The 21753-nt window shown below is 33.7% G+C and overlaps 1 protein-coding gene across 7 annotated transcripts in view; it reads left to right on the plus strand.

The window, feature by feature from the left end:
- The first annotated feature begins 16746 nt into the window (after positions 1-16746).
- LOC127874353 (transient receptor potential cation channel subfamily M member 2-like) overlaps positions 16747-21753 on the plus strand; it is a 34441-nt gene continuing 29434 nt past the window's right edge. For 6 of the 7 annotated variants that reach the window (XM_052418609.1, XM_052418613.1, XM_052418607.1 and 3 more), the window contains exon 1: positions 16747-16981. The gene's annotated coding sequence lies outside the window, so the exon portion shown is untranslated. Of the gene's footprint in view, positions 16986-21753 lie in introns of all 7 variants that reach the window. The other variant, XM_052418610.1, reaches the window with a different exon arrangement.

Genomic DNA, 21753 nt, shown 5'->3' on the forward strand with positions numbered 1-21753 from the left:
TACTTTATTTAAAAAAACGTCCGCGAGGGGCATAAATAAAATGAAGTTTTAACAGGTTTGCCCTGGAAATATTTCGCTAGACTTTTTTTCTGTCATCTGTTATACGTCATAGATGATTTTACACGTGAAACCGTTTCTGTTGCAATTAGTTGATGGTTAGGTGCTTTTTTTTCATAGGATGACTGGACTATTACTCTCTGCGTCAGAATACATATACGTGTAAAGCTAAGTTTAAAGGTTGAAGTTCAAATAATCTGCATTTCGGCTCTTTGCTACTGAACGTTCAAGTCAGTATTAATCGGAAATGAATACATATGCTAAAACTGATTTTGCGTTTTGTGCAAACCTTGTGTCGTTAAACTTAATGTTAAGATATTAAAAATGTTAGGTTTGTTCTTGGTCCTTAGCTTCTTAACAATAAACAAAACATTTTTGATGATCCTAAATGTTCAATGACAAACTCTTAGTATGTCCCGTCATGTACCTTGGCTGTAACAGTATCTATGACACATATACGTTAAAAGATATTTTAACATCATGCAAATATTTTATCTAACTATGGAGTCATTTTTGGATGAATATTTAAACACATATAAGCATGTGCAATATAATGTAATTGAAACTGATATTTTTTAACTTTCCTAATTTGGGAACACAATGGGATGTAAATGATTGCAAAAACTGTGCGTGTCATCATGCAATAAAGCCTGTGGTATGCAACTGCCTTACAGCTGCTGGCGTCTGAAGTTTCTGTTGTTAACCATTTGTTTAGGTACATCGTACTCAGATAACATGCTTGAATAGCAGCCACGTCTAGAGTTCGTTGCTGATATGTAAATGTGGATAATATAAGGATTAACTATTTTCCTTATGTCACACATTTTGAGACATGTGATGCTACATGTACTGCATTTAGTTCAAATAACTCCTAGCAAAAAGCAAGTGGATGTGCTTTAATATTGTTAAATACAATGCATATACATGTATGGTGAAAATCTAAATAGATATGATAAACACAGTAGCCCATATGGCGCCTAGCATGTCATGAAAGCATGATTACACATTAAAAGGCACATGTCAGATGTAATATTTAATTACTATACCACAGGATAAGGAATGTTAAGCCCTAAACAGTTGATGTTAAACATTTTTCTTGTGTCATACAACCCAACGCCACCGTTTTGAGACGTGGAAGATCCCCTTGACCAATTTAATTGAAAATATATCAAAATCTAAACAGAAAATCAAACTATCTCAATTCGGGGCTGGAGCCAGCAGACACAGTTACCAAACGCGTATTTAGTTGTTACCATTTACATTGACTATGCACGTTAAATTAATATCAATTACTTCATCGCATATTCCCAAAATCAATTGTGTAGTGCCGAACAACGCTGGACGTCAATGGCCGTTATAGTTCTTGTGCTGTTACTGGCTCTTACTAAAGCAAGAAAATTTTACAATTTGTTGTAACACAATCCCTTCAATTTAATTAATTAAAATATTACAGATACAGGTTGGAACAGAAAACAGATATAGTGTTCATTTTTAACAGAGGATATTTTCAGCCCACGTGACATTACGGCCCGCACTAATCTTTGGTGTATTTAACTTAAAAGCAAATACACCGATGCAGTACGATTATTATGTGCGAACTTAATCATTTTATTCAATCGCACAGTGAAAATACTTGGAAAGTCCATTGTGAATCACATTTTGCCCGATCCTAAAATTTTTTAGAAAAGTATTTTAATATTTAAAAAAAATCGCGGGAAGTCGCTTACGTTTCGTTGAAAAGAGGAAAACCGAAAGAATGTTGAACCTGCCTTTATACATTAGCATTATTTATTAATACAAATGAGCCACACAATGGGTAAGTCGGACTTAGTTTCTGTGCGTAAAATATTCCGCAGGCTCATCAGGAAAGACATTGTCTGCGTTTATAGAATTTTTCGTCGTCTCTTGTTAATAAGAATCCAGTAAAGGCGGTTATTTGCATGTTCTCATCAATATGTTTAACAAAAAAACAATTTATAATTAACACAAAGCTTTGTTTACATGTATACACAATGCTATAGTAAAATAAACGTTTGCAGTAATCATTATTTGAGGTTGGTAAAATTATAAAGCGTTACAAACACGAAACAACTGAAGAATCTAGTTTATGTTTGTGCTCCATAGTTTAACACCACGTGAATCGCATAAATAAAGTGCATAATGCAATTATACTGTAAGGCGACAGCCATTAAATCTATTCTTTTTGTCTGTCATTGCTATTAAATTATTCAACAATTTAAGTTACCGTTTAAGATCTATGAATCAGATAACACCGTGTCCTACTTTAGAGTAATATGATCCAGTCAGGTTACATGTTGAACCCAATTTAACTGAATGAGACTTCAACGAAACGAACAATTTTGCGCACCCGTTTAAATGGAATTCGACTTCCACGAAGCGAACCGCTTTTTGTGCGCTTCTTGGAAGAACGAGCTGTGGATGGTTGTATATAAACACACACGTGGTTAATGATAGGATATTGCAACGTGGTTCTCAAGACAAAAGCTAGCAGGTTCTTATTAAATCCTCGGTTTACGGATTTCGAAATAGTAAAGGTATGCAATTAAATGTTAATTATTTAATTATATATAAATTAAATTACCTCTTGTAATAACTGCACAATCCTTTTATGTACAGCAATTTTACATAATTTAATATGATCTTTTTATGTTTTGAACGACTGTTTTCGTGGTCGATTTTTATATAATTCTCCGTGTACGTAGCTACATTAATATAGTTATAATTGTAACAAAATGTAAAAGAACACCACCGATATACAACTGTATCGTTCAATAAGTAAAACCTAATCAATGAATAGAAACAAAGCGATCTGATTCGTCGCTATGTCTTGCGCACATCTTTATGGCTAGTCATGAATTGAGATAAATTAAGCTAATCTTAATAAAACCTGTTAACTGAACTGATAGATTTAATGGTTAACCTCATTAAATTATAACAGATAATTTCTTGTATAAATGCTTAGTTACATTAATTGTTCGTTGAAAGGTAAAATTTATAGTTATTTTTTAACATTAAAATACTTATATTGTTAACAATTAAATGCAGTAACATCAAGATGTTCGACTCTTTATTGTGAATCGCCACATTTCATTTCCAAAATAGTTAGCATACCGATTCGTCTTTCACTAACAGGTTTTGCTGAAATCTATAAACCTTAACATCTTCATATGAGTTGCTTATGAAATTGCAGTTTCCAACTATATCACCTACCCTCACCTCGATATTTCAAATGATATATTTAAAATAAAATATTTCAAATGAGATATTGAGTACTAGTATTTATAAGTATTTACGAATTGAGTAACAAAATGCACTTGGTAAAAACAATGTACTGCTTCGTGTAGCGTTTATACCGCTCGGTACAGATCATACGTGGTTGTAGCTGATGACTATATCCCTAGCTACCTATATCTACAAACCCATTTTTGACGATGCTGGAACAGCATCATATAAGGTATGATAACCATCAAAAAATTCTTCACAATGGCGACCTTTGTAAAAGACCGTGCCAGTCCGATTGAGATAACTCGATTTTTCTAATCGAAATACCTCGACCTCGTTGATTTTCATTGATGACATTCTCCTAGCAGGGTTGTCGTTCTCAACATTCAACAATGGCCGCCCCCATGAGAGTCTCGAGTCAAAACTTTCTTACTGAATAAATTGGCTTGTTTCGCTATATAGAAGCTGTCATTTATGATATATGAAATATTTATTCACTAAATCTCCGCTAATGATAACAATGGATGGTATTCGAAGGATATATTCGATGTGAATGGATCACTTTCTACAATAATGGCTTCGCCCATGAGTGAGGAGAGACTTGATAACACTCGTGTCAAAAAAACTTTCTTACAGCTTAAATCGGCTTGTTTCGCTATTTAGTAATGCAACAATAAATGGAATTCGAAGGATATATTCAATGTGAATGAAGAACTTTCTGAATCTCGACAGCTTGACAAGGCAAAACTGGCATACTGATGATACTGGTAATTTTAGTTATCAATTTAAGTCACATTTTGCTTTTTAAATTTTGTTCGAGCATTTTGCGACTTATTGAATGGCTATGATACCCGATATCAACATGTCATATGGGATTTGCATATCACCAAGCTGTCCTGAATTCAACATTGATTACAAACTCTTTACTCAAATAACTGGTTTGTATGAATTCTTTCTTCTTTCTATTTAAGTAGTTGTATCATTATAGTCCAAATAAATAGACGTAATTTACCGTTTAGTCCATGCATATCGACCTCATATTTATAGGAGTAGATATTATATTAAAGGGGCCTTTTCACAGATTTTGACATGTTTTGAAGTAAGTCATTAAATGTTTTATATTTATACATGTAAACATTGGATCTTAAAAGCTCCAGTTAAAAATCCAGAATAAAATTCTTAAAAAAAAAGTAGTCCGCAGCAGGGCTCGAACCAGTGACCCCCTTAGTCCTGGAGTAAAAACGCATTAGCCTGCTCGACTATTCTGCCAAGTATGAATGGTTGACGTATTTGATACCTAATATAAGCAATCTTCGTAGTTTCACACAATTAAACAACAACAACATAACTCTCCAAATTATTCAATTGTTTCGCGTTGCAACGCTTTATTATTTTTAAATCGTTAAAAGATGCATATAATGGCTATATTAGACCATGGTAAATGTTCAGTAATACTGTTTCCTAAATATAACATAACTAAAACGAAAATTTGTGAATCCGATACATTTTTTTTTCAATTTTTGTCAATTTACCAAAACGTGAAAAGATCCCTTTAAAGTTAAAGTGATAGTATGGGCATTGTGCACTGTTGAATTGAGCTGAAAAGAATTAACAGATCAAAAGAGTTAGTTAAATTGTGGTTTCTGCAAATCATCTTGCTACCAGTTGTTTATAAAATATATTTTAAATTCAATATTCTTACGTGACCCACCCAGTCCTTTAAACCGAAATGATCCGTAAAACAAAATTGTGTCTTTGAGTCGTATGAACGAATCTGCACTAAAACTAAATTTAGGTTCAAAACGTACATGCATGATCAGTTGTCAAATGAAAGTACGGTCGATATTTAAATGCAATATTTTCTCTTACCGAGATATTGTTTTAGTATGTTGATGCTGCATAAACATATAAGTGAATATGAAGTGAAAACACCAAACATAAACAACGGGTGCAATAGACACCTATAAACTGTTAGATGCCCATAATATCACTTTAAATGAACTGTATCCCAGTAAAAGAGACATTAAGGCGATTGTGGCCAGTTTAGATCCAGTTCAGCCTGCAGTTGCTTGAAAGCTGTTTGCTTAAGAGCGGTTTTCTGACAATGAAAAATAGTTTAATTGGATGCTGATTAGACTGCCCTTTTCCTGTGACCTGGCTAATTAAATTCAGAAGCCTAGTAACAGTTTAACGTTAACTTCTACTTCTTCTACTTCGTACTTCCTACAGTCAATTGCTGACTATTACAGGAAGGCCTATTATAGGCAGATGTGGACATTGTCGAGTCCGTTTCCTGGGAAGAAACAGTACTTGGTGTCTGTGGAGGAGATAATAAGATTGCTCCCCGAGTAGTGAGCGAACCCACGAACTCACGATCGTTAGGCGGACACCTCGTCCCACTACACCACCGCGACCTTAATGTTACCAATATACAGACCAGGGCCTAGATTTTGAAATCTAGGACATGCGTGGTCAGAAGATGTCATTTAAGAGTAAACATTTTTTCAAACACATACACAATGTATTTTTTCTTTGCTACTGTAATTGGAAGTTTGGCATAATACAAGGGTTTTAAGTCACATTTTATAGAAGGTTCTTTCCTTGAGAATTTAAGTTGGACACACTGAAAACTGATGACATCAAAACTGCTCTAAAAACACACGCCCCGGATAACTTTTTTGCAGTTTTATCCATGGTATTTTTGTCCATAAAACGTTTTGTCCACTTACATTAACAACGTTTAACGGTAGTACATATTTGGCTACATGCTTGATATCTAAAAGGTCATAGTATTTTATCAGCACTACAACATAAGGATTTCTTTTTCGTGCAACCTTCACAATTGTTTCTCACTGGCTTGGTACATATACCGACGTAAGTTTCTTTGCTCGTTCTATCGAAGCATGTACACTATCACAACTCCATCTGGGTATGTCCACTTTCTAAATACTTTTGTTCAATAGTGTCTCTATGTTTTTACAGTTCTCTTAAGCATGCATCAATTCAACAGTAACAACCCTATTTCGATTTTGACCACAACAACAGTCAGAATAAAAACAGACATTCTCTACTGTGATAGGAAGAGATTTCATGTAAGTCAAAAGACAAGTTCCCTCTTCACAAGAGGCCCCGTTTTCCTTCAGTTTCATTCCACAAAAACCATGTCGAACTTGCGTTTTGTAAATAATAAAAGGAAAGATTGTAACAATTGAGCTTTCTTTAATAATAAACTTTACTCACATTAGAACATGGAATCGGTAAAACAGCCTCTAGATCAAATGTTGCAACAGGGTATGACTTGTCTTGTTTTTTGCACAAGACTTATCCAACTTCTTTTCATCTCTAGCTCTGTATTTTCTTTTGATTTAAATCAGATCGTAGAAAACGCCTTTTAGTGTCTTGGCGTGTGTAATGTGCTTCTACAGTAGGAAATGATTCTATATGATTACGAACATCTTCTATGATTGCATCTGGGGTTTTGCTATGGGGAGTGTGCTTTCCACGCCTTTCAAAGGAAGCACATTTTCCTAAAGATAGTGATTTCAGAGCTGTATCTATCATTCAGCCATCAATAGCTAACGTCTTCTGGGAGAAAGCTTTGCAAACACATTTCGTATCTAAGTGATATACTCTGGAAATAGCTCTGCGCTTTGATGAGTGTGACTTACACTGCATAATACAACAATCAGGTCAATGTGTTCACTGCATAATGCATCAAACAGGTAAATGTGTTCACTGCATAATACAACAATCAGGTCAATGTGTTGTTTTTAATTTAAACAAATAAATCACTTGAATGTGAATGCTGCATAATTAAACACTCACTTCAATGTGTTTGAAGCAAAATCAGGTCAATGTATTCGCTGCATAATACTTCTAAATCAGGTCAATGTGGTAATTGCATAACACAACTAATGTGTTTGCTTCATAATGCAATACTCAGGTCAATACGTTGGCTGCAAAATGCAACGAAATCAGGTCAATATGTTTGCTGCATAACACAAAAATCAGATAAATGTGTTCGCTTCGTAATGCAATCAGGTTAATGTGTTGGCTGCATAATACAAAAATCAGGTCAATGTGTTATCTGTATAATGCAACATTGAGGTAAATGTGCTCCCTACTTTATACAACAATCAGGTCAGTGTGTTCTCTTCATAATAAATCATGGCCATTCATACCTTGACAATTAGTTTTTACAGTGATGTATGCATTTGATTTTTCGTTCATTTGCTCTTCTTATTGATATCCGAGTTTTTCAAATTGCAGCGTTTTATCTTCCTCTGATATATTGTTTAAGTGCAAGAAGGTAACAACATTGCAGGGCATAGACCTATTTTTTGTTAAATAATACATGTCATTTACCCACAATTTATTTTATTTAATTTCTATTTGATTTTTTTTTAAATAACAAAACAACATCTGGAGCAGTTAGGCAAAACTTTCGCCGTGTCATACAAATATAAACAATCAATAGGAAACATCCTTAAGGGTATGGCAATTTAAAAAAGTGCTATATTGCAGATAATATTATAACATGTATATTGCCTTTCTAAGTTTTGCTTGTCAGCATGATCGTGGCAGTCCAACTAGTGTTTTCCGGTCAAAATAGCAATGTTTGTATGAATCCGGAGCGAAATATACATAGGGCAATTTGTTAGTGACTATCTGATATATCTGTTAAGTTTCAACTCTTATCGTGTTTAATTTGGTTGTAATTGTATCTATGAAATATGATGTACATAATAGCAATACTTAACTATCGGTCCTTCACAGTCAACATTTAAGTATGCCCTTTCGTTTACCAGATCTGCTTGCCGCTCCTCACAAGTAGTTATTTCCGTTGATCTTGATTGTGACACCAAATTGTATGTGGTACTTACAGTAATATATTAAAAGTAGACCCAATCCGAAAATATTGTGTATGCCCAGGCATTGACTGACTGAGAGGTATATAATGATTGACTCATCCTCCCATCTCTACATGGTTAACACAAAATGACACATTCCATAGAATATCAATTATGTTTCCTACAAAGCTTTCATACTTGCATGGATGTTGTCCTTGAACACTATCAACACACCCACTCTAACCTTACCTCATGTTGCTGTTGACGCTGACCTACATTCGGCTCAGACTAATGCAGATCCAATCTCTTGTTTAACCCTTTTCCACTTAGATACATATTTGTACACATTTGTAGTCTCTTACAAAAAATATAAATTAAATTCCTATTTAACAAGATGCAAGCTGTAAAGGCTTCATTTTCAACCCTTAGATACTGATTAGCAGCGAACAGCATAAAAACCTGAACAGTCTGCGAGTTACTCGCAGGGTGAGAGTTAGAACGGTATTTTAGAACTTTTCTTTTTTCGTCAATTTGGTTGACTGCCCCTTCAAGGCTAGTGACTAAGTACTGACTTTACAATTCTGATCTATACTTCGTATCTTAAAATCTGTTTCTTGTGCAAAGTATGCTGTCTCATCATGTGTTTTTAAAAGTCCTTTTTTAGACAGAATTTCACTACCAACACCCTACCAGCTCACATGGAAATATGTATAATAGGTGCCCAATATACATAATTATGTATCTTTATCAAGACATGGCCGTGGGGAAAGATTCGTGCTTAATATCATTCAACATGTATTTCTATGAAATCAGTCAAGAGCCACTAATTCAGAAAACGGATGCAATTTTTATTAATTGCTATTTCCAGCCATCCACTATTTAAGTACTCACATTCAACAAGGGTGTGTGTTTTACTTGTTGTTTTACTGTAGCTGTCTTATCCAGAGGTTTTGACATAGATTCCTTTCCATACGTGTATGCAGCGAGAAAATTGATGGCAGATATAATTGCGCACATGTTCATGTTTTTTGTATGTTCATGCTATTTGCATCTTCCTCCCATGTCAACATTAGTAGATTTCACGCAAACAATCTGCCTTCCATGTAAACTTAAGTAGATTTTACGCAAACAATTGAAGGCCACAATTTACTGTACTTGAAATAATAATGATAGACATTGTTTAATCTATAAAAAACATTTTAGTTGGCACTTTTGTTATGCTCTCTTCCAAAAACACTTTTAATTATTTAACATTCAGACTGGAGGAGGATGAATGGTAGATTGTTCTCAAGTGGTTCAATACAGAGTCATGAATGCATACTTCAATCACTAGTTAATAACTAGAAGTGCTCTCCTCATTAAGGAAGATTTTATTCATAATGAGAAATGTTTAATTGAAACTTAAAGTGATTTTTGAAAGACACACTCAACTTAACAATACCATCATTGTGATTATATACTTGGAAAAATTATTTTGAGTATGAAAACCCACCAATGGTTAAAGAGGTTTGTTTTTAGAACATTCAGTTCGTACACTTATTTTACAATTTTAAGCAAGCTCCACAAGATACTTTGCAAATATATTATTTGTAATTGACTGACATGTATAGTTTAATCATATAGAATAAATACATGTGCTATGTTAACTCCTAGATCATCTATGGCAGTAAAGTACTTGCATATTTCTGCATATGAATTTTTTATCATTTGTTTTCAATGGTTTTTATACCTCAATATAAGCAATAATTTCCGTTTGCCTTATTAAAATGGCATGAGCAAACATTTTGGTTCAAAAGTTTACAATTCCACTGCAATTTACAGAATCATTTTAACTTTGCTTTACCCATTTTATGTAGACAGAGTTTGAAATAAAAGGTTATTTTGCGACAAATCATGTGGTTATAGTGCAATACATTATGGAGTTATTCTGCTATCAAAACCTTAACATGTTGTAGGGCTTTTTTCCTTTTTTGCGTGTGGCCTGAGTCAGCCATCTCACAGTTTTGAAGCAAGGAATTCTACAAATCTAATATATCCACACTATTTTACAAATCTAGCCTTTGTAAGTTGTTTGACATTTAACAGACATTTTATATTCAAAAGTACAATTCATCCGTCTATCTGTCACAAACTTTTTAGAGCTATATCTCAGAAACTATTTAAGTGTTTTAACATGACACTTCATATGTGTATATATATATATCAATGAGGAAAAGGGGGATATCAATTCAACGAATTTGCTGGTTGTTAAGGAATTACAAGTATGAAACTGGTGAAACCAGTGTTGTAACGTTAGTTCGGCTAAAAAACCACACCAGTGCATTGGACCGTCAGTAAATTGTATAGTAAAACTTGAGATCCTTTGTTTAAAAAGTCAGCATGGGGATCCAGATTTGTTTGAATGAGGAGTTACTTTAAAGATATCACAGTAAGATTAAAGCATGCACTTTTACAACGGAAATACCTTGAATCAGAAAGATCATGTGACGAAAGTGAAAACACTTGAGTAACGTAGTACTGGCAGAGATCGAGGCAAGGGCAGCAATTTGGAGTAGATTTTCGTATTCTTTTCCGTTTATATGTGTAAATATTCTTTAAAGCTTGAATAATTTCTTTTCAAATAGATTAAATTGCATTTTCATGAAATGCATGTTAATGTCAAATACTGTTAATATGTATAATTTATAGGGAATCCTATGCGCATGTGACATTGGCACAATTGTTATTGACAAAGGTTTTAAACTTGGAAAAATTATATGGCTTACATTTCTCAAACGAGAACTAAAAATCAATGTATAACTAATGTGAATAGCCACACGACAGAAATCACATAGACAAACATTTTAATGTTTGTCAAAAGTATTGACTATGGATAATTGAAGATACAGTTAAACCTGTCAGAATTTAGTTGCTCATATGATGTATGATTTTATTTTTCGAAAGCAAAAGTGTGCAGCCAATGAAAATATTTTACTATATATATGCATAAAAATCATCATTTTACAATTTCTACAAGTATGTTTATATTGTTGGTAAAATTGTGAGGAGTTTGTGACTAAATTTCTCACAATTTTGAAATTTGTGGATTTTTTTTTCAAATAAATTGAGCGTCTTACTTTTACTTCACAAAAAAGGAAAGAGAGCCCTCTGTTGTCATGGTAATTCAAGAAATTCCCAGATGTTCAGTTCAGTAAAATGTGCCTCCTTAAATATGTGATTTAGGAGACGTTTGACAAACATATCATTTCTGCATTCGGCCCAGTGAAACCACATTTAAGTAGTAAAATGTTCATACATAAGTTACCAAACCTGTTTACTTTGTATACATTTTGCATTATTAGGCCTAAATTAAAATTAAGTTTGTTTGCCCTTTACCGACCAACCCACTTTTTACCCCCCGACCCAAAAATATTTTATTGCGATTTCTGAAAACGTATTTTTTTATTTTCGTATTCGCCGATCATAAAAGAGCCGACTGCAATATTAATTCGTGCACGTTATCCCTGTCCTTTCTTATCGCCCCTGACCGATCTAGGTCGCTGCGATGGTTGGAATTTCATATGCCCCAATAGACAATCCCAGAATCTATAAATTGACCGCCGCCATATTGGCTATTACGTCACCCGCTACTGAAAACGGTACTGAAGAATTCGGCAGATTACAACGTTATCATAGTGTTCACCCCCTTTATTCCAATAAACAGTACTTAAAGACCGAGGATGGCTTTTTTATTGAATAGTACATATCTTTGTTTGTCTAAACAGTTACCATTTCGTTATTAATATTTCCCTTGTAAGTGTCATTTTAAAGGTAATATACACATCTATAGCCGAAATGAAGTTTGTGATTCAAAAATTGGTCCGGAAAAATTTATTAGCGGAACTCTCTAAGATTTCAGGTATAGTTTTTTTAATTAAAATTATGTATCTAGTTAAGTCTAAAACTAAAGTGGTTTTAGCAATCTTTTATTTAAAAGTCGCTCTCAAGCTAATACAAAAATATCTAGCCGGAAATGAATTTTGTGATTTAAAATGAACAAGTACCGGAGTTATTCGTTTGCAAAACTGTATAAGATGTCAGGACATGTCATACTTTTTTTTATTGAAAAGGACATTTCAACTTTTGTCTATAACGTTCTTATTTTTTTATTTAAATAACGTTTTTCATGTTAAATCAAAGTTTATTGCCTGAAATAAACGTTGTTTGTGCTGTTCTGAATATTTACTTAACTGATTTAATTATTTATTAAATTTTCTTAATAACATCTTAATTCACGATTGAAATGTTCAACATGAAAAATAATAGGCCTTAAATAAACTTAAATAGTTCCAAGTGTGTTCTTTAGATTGCTCTTCACGTATGTCTTTATTAAATATTCATGCCAGGGACCTACACAAATAGGTCCATGTCCATGTTGTGTTAATAAGTGTGGAAATATGTTTAAAAGTACGCCGGAGTATGGCCTGGTGCCTTTAAGCGTATTCTCCGTACCCGGGGTACATGGTAGTATACTTCAGAGTACCCGGGGTACTTTTAAGTAGTACCTGAGCATACAATTACCAATTAAGCAAAAAAATGTTGGCAGGTGAAAGCTGGATTATCTAGGGGTTATAGAGCACATAAGTACAAAGTTTTCGTATAGTTAGTCCAAAAGAAAGTTTCACTAACATAGCCAAACATGATGGTAGGTAGGTCGACTAAACGTTAGTTTTGTTTTCTATTTTTTTCTTTTACGATTGATTACCCTTAATAAGAATATGCCATGACATGAAGAAATCTTCCCACTTTGTATTTAACATTATATTTATATGGTTTTGGTCAATTTGAAGTCAGTTAAGTAAAGTTGATCGGTTGTTTTTTTTAAGTTAAAGTTATTTTAGTGAATAAGATCGAAAACTAATATTGCAATACCGAAAATCAGGGTGTGGTTCGCACAAACACGTAGGGACGTTAAAGCAATTGGGTTGGTGAAAACAAACAACTTTTTTACGCCTTTTTTGTAAATTAGGCAAGTCCGAGGATCTGACTGTCAGCAATATCTGACATTAGACAATTCTTGGTGGTTTTTAGATTATGTTATATGGGTATTCGTTATATTCACGGACATGCGAACATCGGCTTTAACTACGGGCGGCCAAGATCTACGCTGTCCGCTATAATGTCACCTAAGGTTTCGTGGTCTCATTAGCGGATTGGGTATCGCCTTTCCAGACTGCGCAAATGCGCAGGCAGGTCTGAAGCTACGCTGGTCGCATATGACATAAGACCAATTGTCGCATGACACGAGTCAATAAGTTTGATTCATTAATTATTGTAAGCTCTTACTTGAATGCATTTCGAGTGAATAATTTATAAAAAGGTAATAATGTGTACGTCAAGTAATTTCTTATATTTTTTTAATGAATGTGTGAATTTACAAATTAACCACATAAATAACTGAGTATAATGATAAATGCTCTGACCATCATTTCGTTGTCGTTCGCGGTGGGTTAAGTACGTTTTATTAAAACATGTGTATACCAACTTTTAGTAATTTGCAATATGGATACTTCTTGTTGGCAGGAAAACGTTTTTGATTAACGATATAAACACTCAGCATCGTGCAGTTTATCCGTCTGCAAACTATTCCAAAACCAAACTAAAAATACACCATTCGTGGAAAAAGAACAGTGAGTCAGTGAGTCATGTATTAAGGACAATAATGTTATTGTTTCAGCAAGCGACGGTTTCCGTTTTTAGTAGCCGCCGCATAAAACGGATATGATAAATCTGTATATATTAAAGGGGCTTGTTTACTGATTTTTGACCTGGTTTGAAGTTTGTAATTAAATGCTTTAAATTGATAAATGTAAACATCGGAACTAAAGAGCTCCAGTATAAAACAAAAATCCTCACCTGGACCCGAACCACTGACATTTGGAGTAAACGTCTAGCGCTTTAACCACTCCTTCATCCATGCTGATATAGTTCATGGCATATTTTATACTTTGTATAAGCAATCCTCGTAATGTCGCAAAATATAACGATATCAATTCAACTTTCCAAATTATTCAATCGTATCGCGTTTGTAACTCTTTATAAATTTCAGGTTTTTAAATCGCCAAAAGATGCATATAATGGATATTTAAGGGCATCATAAATGTTCAGTACGAGAGGTGCCCAATTTCATGACGAACAAAACAAAAATATGAATAATTTATAATCTAAATACATTTGTTTTGCAACAAATGCTCAATATGAGATTCATGGCAATTGTAAATTATCCTGCAACGTTTTGGCCAAGATTTCAACGTCTAGTTGATGGTTGTTTGTTCCAATTTACGCTTTTCGTCCTTCAGAGCTCTTTTTAGACCAGAAAGTGAGTTTACGTGTCGATTTTGTAAGCGTCGTTTTAGTATCCCCATATACCAAAATCCATTTGGGCCGCATCTAGAGACTTAAGTCCATTCTTCGGGTGTTAATGTTTTGATATTTTTTGTAGAAAACAGTGTTTAAAATTGTTGCTAGATGCACTGTCCTGATGGAAAGTCATGACGTGTTTATCCTCCGGAAAGAGTCTCGGTACATCCTTTCGTATAAATGGTTTCAGAACTTTATTGATATAGTATTCTGAGTTTGCCTTGGTCCCTTTGGGAATTATTCTGATCACTGATTTACCCCTGGACGATAAAGCAGCACACGCCATAAAGCCACGGGCAAACGCATCACGTTTTACAAACTTCAGTTTATCGCCAACGTTTTCTCCCATTCTGACATAACATACTCTTCTTCTTCTATAACTTCCACCAAGATAAAACATCACTCGTCAGATGTAACAAAATCTCTCCACTTGCCACATTTAAGCTTTAGATATATAGCTTCCAAAACCTGGCCCTGCGCTTCTGAATCTGTGCCATGTTGAGCTGATGAGCCTTTAACTTCTTCCGTAAATTTGCTTTCACAACATGCCTAATGATGAAGTATACTGTTCCCTTGGACATTCCTGTGTCCAATGCCTTTTTTCTCTGGATCGGCGGATTGATTTTAGAGATCCACCGACGAATTTTGCATACGACGTCAGGCTTGACCTTATATGGACGTCTACTTGTAGTTGAATTTGTAGGACCACCAGGCGTTGTTCTGCGCTATACAGTAGCGTCATGTCGAATATTCCGAATACTTCCAAAGAAATAGCATGGTCCATCATTTTAGTTCATTTGAATGCTACTGTAACTGCATTTGCATCTCAAAAGGCCTAAAACAATGTCCTTCACAGCTTCACTAATTTTCTTATGAGGCATGTTGAATAATATTGACAAATTGCATGTTCATTGAAGTATAGTATTTAACACATCTGCTTACACAACAATGGTTCATTTTGAAGGCAACTCTCGTATACTGATTTCTTTATAAAAACTACAACGAACATATCCAAATCTGAAACATTTTATGTTTCTTTTTTTTTTCAATTTATCAAAACGTGAACAGGTCCCTTTAAAATGGTCCGGAGTCCAAACAGATGTTTCTTCATGTACAAACTATTTATTTTTACTTACATATATTTTTGCTGAGGCCCTTACACCGCTAGCAAAGTATCCGCACTTATTTCTATTTACACGAAAATGTATATGTTTGACTATAACTTTAGTCGTACTGAACAGATCAATATGAATGTATTTACCCAAATTAAAACTCGCAAATGACATAAGAACACTCAGCAAATACGTAATTGCGGGATCTATAGCTTGCAGCATTTAATTTTTTGGGATGATTTGTATATATTTCTTGGACACGACGAGCAGTATGGGAACACACATGTTTTAAATTGCTTTCATTTTAACGAAGTATATGTTTCTTAAATTGTCCATCGTTTACTTACTTCCGCGAGTCACTTGGCTAAGTTAGAAATGTTTTTTTTTTATTCTTCACCATTTCGAGAACAGGGCCGGGGCCTTTCAGATTGGGAAAAGTCGCGTCGTTTTTTTTTTACTTAAATTGTGAAAATGGTGTTGTATTTGTTTGCTTACAAATTTTAATAAAAGTCACCAAGTGAATGGAAAGTTTGAAGCACTCACAGTAAAATGTTTCAGTGTAATGTGATATCTTAGAACCCGTATAAAATATCTAGCATATACTTTCATTTGAATCGGCTTTTTAAGTTCTTTACATTCTATAAATTATCCTTATACCCAGTATTCATTCCATGAAAATTACTGCACTCTCGAACACAAACCTACACAAACCCATGGGTAGATATCAATTTCATTTTGTGAAAAAAGCTAATGTACACTAAACAGCACCCGCTTTTAAACACATATTTTACAATAAAGACAAATAGAATGAAAATTATGATGAATGTGCAAATTTTTGTTTAAAATTATAACTTGAAAACCTGTAATCACAAATTAATTCTGTTAAAATCTATTCAAACACATACTAAATTACAGGCATTTAAACACACACGAAGGGTACCGCACAAGCTAATCTGGGACGACACTTCACGCACATTCAATAAAACCGTTTCATAGAGCGCGGTTTCTACACATGTACGGGCCGCTTTATAGCAATCGGAATTTGTTTCAAGTATCACTTGTCATTTCAAGTAAGACTAAGGACGTAAATGGTTCAACGGCCGGAACGCACAATGCTGTATTGTTCATTTCGCTTGCTGCCCTCTTGTTACTAGGATCTTTGACTAGGAAGTCTTAAACATTCCACCAATCCCAACCGTCAAAGTGGTGTACGTGCGAATCGAGCGTTCGACAAGTTAAGCCATCTTGCAGTAGGTTAAGTGCAGAGGAGTGAAATTGGTTGGCGAACGGTGACAAGCTTCTATCATCGACGAGAAAAAAGTATGTTCTTTAAATATATTGTGCCTAATTAACAGGAATATGTTCAATAACGAATATGTACATACACCGCTCTTAATTATATATGGACTTATATTATAATGATGTATTGCATGCGTTCGCTCATTAAAAGACATTTTTTACATGAATATCCGACCTCATGGAGTAATCTTCTGTTTAAAAAAGTTGTCTGCACAGCAATTATTGTTGTAAAGGTTGATTTATGTGCGACCTTTTTTCAAAACTGGTTGTTGTAATTAAGCGTTCAATATTGCGAGATATGATTTTTAACCAAATGTATATGGGAAGTGTTAGGAGTCATTATCAACAGTTGTGAATGATATATACTGTAGTCAATATTTTGGAATAATAGGAGGTGCGCAGTTATGCAAGCGTCTATAAACTGTCAACTTAGTCCGCCATTTTGTTTAAAACAATAAAGTACATGTGGTCCCGATTTCAAATTTTTTTTTTTAAAGACATGTCATGCATGGTTTCATATCACATATGGTTTAAAAATAAATTTAATAACTATTTTCAGTAAAAAGAAATTAATTTACGAGTTTTTAAATTTGTTTTGCACAGGAAATAGAAGAGATTTTCGCTTCCTGTCAAAACAATCAAAATCATGAAAATGGCGGACAGTGTTAATCTTCAATGAAGGTCAACATGTAAACTTCTGTTCAATTGTGAATACGATTAAAACAAATTAAAAGCACAGCATCTCTTGTGCTTTGAACATTTTGTTTTTATTATTATTTAACGGAAGATTTCAGTTTGAAATGGATAACAGTTTTCAAATGAAGTAAATAATTGACCAGTCGCCAAATTATCGATCGCTCCGCCAACATAGTCACGTGGTCTAGTGATTAAAAAACTCCGACAAGCAGATCGCAATTATAGCGGATTACGTGAGGGAAATTCTATATCTGTAATGATGTATTATGCTCTTTTCTATAAAATAAATTATTAAAGCCGCACACTAAACTAAACTGCTTTGTAAAACGTTAATACAATTATAAAAACTTTAGATAGAAATGGCGTAATCAAAATAAATGAGTTAACGGCAGACTGACTATCAGAAACGTTTCTAATACATATTATATAGGGAGGTGATGAAAAATCCGTCGTAAAAATGAGCATTTATTTCATATTGATTTTGAACTTGTATTCAACCGTCTGACAGTGAACCCGGTGGCTATTCATATATAATTTTGCAAATATTTTTATTAAATTCAAATGACATATCCATATCATGATGGGTTTTTTGTTAATTAAAAATGTTTAGATCTTTGTTTTATTGTGTTATTTTTAAAAAGACACCGATCTTTTTTATTTAGATATAAATTAAATTTTTATTGTAACCATAATTTAATACAGGCCTGATTTCGTGGTTTCATTAACAGATAGTCTAATATGCATTTTATTACATTTATGTTTAATGCGAACCTGTTACATTTCACTATCAAAAAATGAAATGTTGGTATTACGGTGCTGTTCACGAACATTCGAATTGAATACATTTAGCATATTATGCATTTGCTTATTTATAATAAGATGGCCCTTATATGTTAATTGCAATTTTCACATTTCTCCAGTGACAATGTATGTTGTATTAGAAATGTTGTTGTTGTAATATAAGCCGTACATTTTACACTTGAAGTCGCTTTAAGCTGGCTAAGCCGCGTTGAAATCACCTTTTTGTTGTTTTTACTTTAGTTAAAACAATATTTAAGTTAACAATTTATAATGATTTCCCTTGTTTATGATCCACAGAAAATAAATATATAATTGGAAATCATTTAAGTAATTAATAGTTTTCTTTTCTTGTGTACAGTACCTAACAATGCCTTAATGTTCCTTCATTCTGAGATCCACGCAACATACTGTTATTTATTAATCATCGACAATTACGCTGAGATTAATAAGCACGTGTGGCAATTATTATGTTGCCCAAACTGCTTAAAAATATTGTGCATCAAACGGTATAACACGTTTTATAGAACACACACCTGGTGTGGTTAAACTATTTATTGTGTTTGTTTTCTCATTACTCGTTCATATGTTCAAGGAAAAAAGATAAAATAATAACCTTTTATAAAGTATGTATAGCACCTACAATTTTGAATAATGATCGAACAGTAATGATCATGCATTTGATATAAAATCTGTGTAAACTCTTAAAAATTACGTTCATTCCATATGTACAACACGCTTTGTTTGTCGGACAAAATGGCGGCCAGATAAGCGTTGCTGAGGGGTGTGTGAAAAATCGATATCTGATTGGCTGATCGACAAAATGTGGGCGGAGTTGGCGACTGGTCAATTGCACATGTTAATCTACTTTCGCTTTAAACCTGAAGTTAGAACTTAGATGAAAAATTGAAACGATTTATTTTGTTTAAATTTGGTTGTCACAGTCAGTCAAATGATTTCTATAGCTTCTTAAACGGTTTGCTTTACTGTTCATTCATTCATTCAAGTTAAAACTGATTTTAATTAGTTTTATACTTACTGCAAACCGAAGTAACCAAAACCCATGCATGATAGTTGATACAATTACATTGGCATATCATAATTTATAAATATCTTGTTACAATAAGTGGTATTGATGTTTTCCTTATTGTAGATATTTTATTTACATTCAGAGCAATTAACAGCATTTATTGAACACGTATTTGATAAAATAACACACACGCATGCATTTGATATTAATATATGCAAGAAAACAGCAAACAAGATTTGGTTAAGCTAACTAGGACTTCTTACACTGCAACAGTGCTTTAATACCAGTGTTATAAATATTCAAAGACTATTAGTGTATTAGAAATATGATTTCTAAAATAAAATAAAATAATTTTCCGACCTACCTACCCAACTGTAAAATCTAGGGTCGGTAAAGGGCAAACCAACAATATTTTAAGTGTGGCCTTAGCTTAATATTTTTATTGAATGTAATTTCCTCAAATAATCTTAATAAACCTGACAAAAGTTATTATAATTTAAGTGTGTTGTCGTCATGAAAACACATGTATGCATTTTTTGTGTGGAAAAAGGGCATATTATGTATAAACAATCATGTTAGATTTAAAATTATATATAGCTTACGTTGTTTGTTAAGGTAATAACCAACAGTTTGTTATTTTGATGCTTGTTATTAATTCCTATTCATCGGAACTCCAAACCATTGGTGATTACCTCACGAAGACAATTATTAATTCGCTTCTAATTAACTCATGTCCATTTTGTCTGAGTAAATCAACAAAACATGCAAAGTTTAATACTTTCATGCCATCAAAGTCGGGACCTACAAGGATTTCATTACAGTTCATGACATCGACAGCAAATAGAGCAAAGTTACAGTACAGATCTAATAAAGCAAACTCCGATTTTCGGTTAAGGCCAAACAAAATATAAAAGTAAAAAGTTTATCTCGACAATATTTAAATCAAAGTAAAATTTGGGCCAATTGATATCAAAAACCTGGTCAACAGGTTAAAGGTTACGCTAAAGTTGTAACAACTGTAGAAGCTACCCTTATAAGAATTTGTATCATCACAATATCACAACAAAGATGAAATCTAAGTAAATTGTATTCAAAACTTAGGTTACCATGTCAAATATAAGAAAAAGCTTATGAACACTATAAATTCTTTGATTGTTTAAACTTAGTCAAATGAAATATAGCCTGAATGGTTTAGGGTCGCATGGGGTATATAGATTTTATAAACATCAACATAATATTCAACATCAGCGCATTCAAAATGCAATGCCAATAGGTTTGATATTATATATATCGACTAACATCCTTGTTAATTATGATCCTGGAGTCTTTACATTCCGCACTCCAGGAACAACATCCTTTTAAACACATCGATAGACCAAAAACTACTTATAACTTATTATATTCTGAACCGCCTTGTCACTTAGGTTATGTAAATTGATGCCTATGTTGTAAATGCATAGTGATTCTCTACAGCAGTTGTTTAAATGTGAATGCAGTGTAAAAAGCTGGTCACAAAACGAGGTTCACATAATTTGTATAACACAATTAAGAGATTTACCGAGACTTACCTAAGTTAAAGGTTGATCACGATTTTATCGACTGCATACTGTTAAAACTTCTGTGCTTTAGTATTTGCCTTGCATCTTGTATTTTGGTCCTCTACTGAGAGTTAGCTAACGTGGTTATTGGCTTCTCTTTGTTGCACATGTCGGTCCGTATGTCCGTATGTCCGTCCACCAGATGGTTTCCGGATGATAACTCAAGAATGCTTATGCCTAGGATCATGACACTTCATAGGTACATTGATCATAACTCGTAGATGACCCATATTGATTTTGAGGTCACTAGATCAAAGAGCAAGGTCACGGTGACCCGAAATAGTAAAATGGTTTCCTGATGATAACTCAAGAACGCTTATGCCTAGGATCATGAAACTGCATGTGTACATTGATCATGACTCGCAGATGCCCACTCTTGATTTTGAGTTCACTAGGTCAAAGGTCAAGGTCACGGTGATCCGAAATAGTAAAACGGTTTCCAGATGATAACTCAAGACGCTTATGCCTAGGATCATGAAACTTCATAGGTTTATTGATCATGACTCGCAGATGAACCCTATTGATTTTCAAGGCACAAGGTCAGAGGTCAAGGTCACGGTGACCCGAAATAGTAAAATGGTTTCCGGATGATAACTCAAGAACGCTTATGCCTAGGATCATGAAACTTCATAGATACATTGACCCTGACTCGCAGATGATCCCTATTGAAT

The sequence above is a fragment of the Dreissena polymorpha genome, chromosome 3 (assembly GCF_020536995.1).
Source record: "Dreissena polymorpha isolate Duluth1 chromosome 3, UMN_Dpol_1.0, whole genome shotgun sequence".
Taxonomy (NCBI): Eukaryota; Metazoa; Mollusca; class Bivalvia; order Myida; family Dreissenidae; genus Dreissena; species Dreissena polymorpha.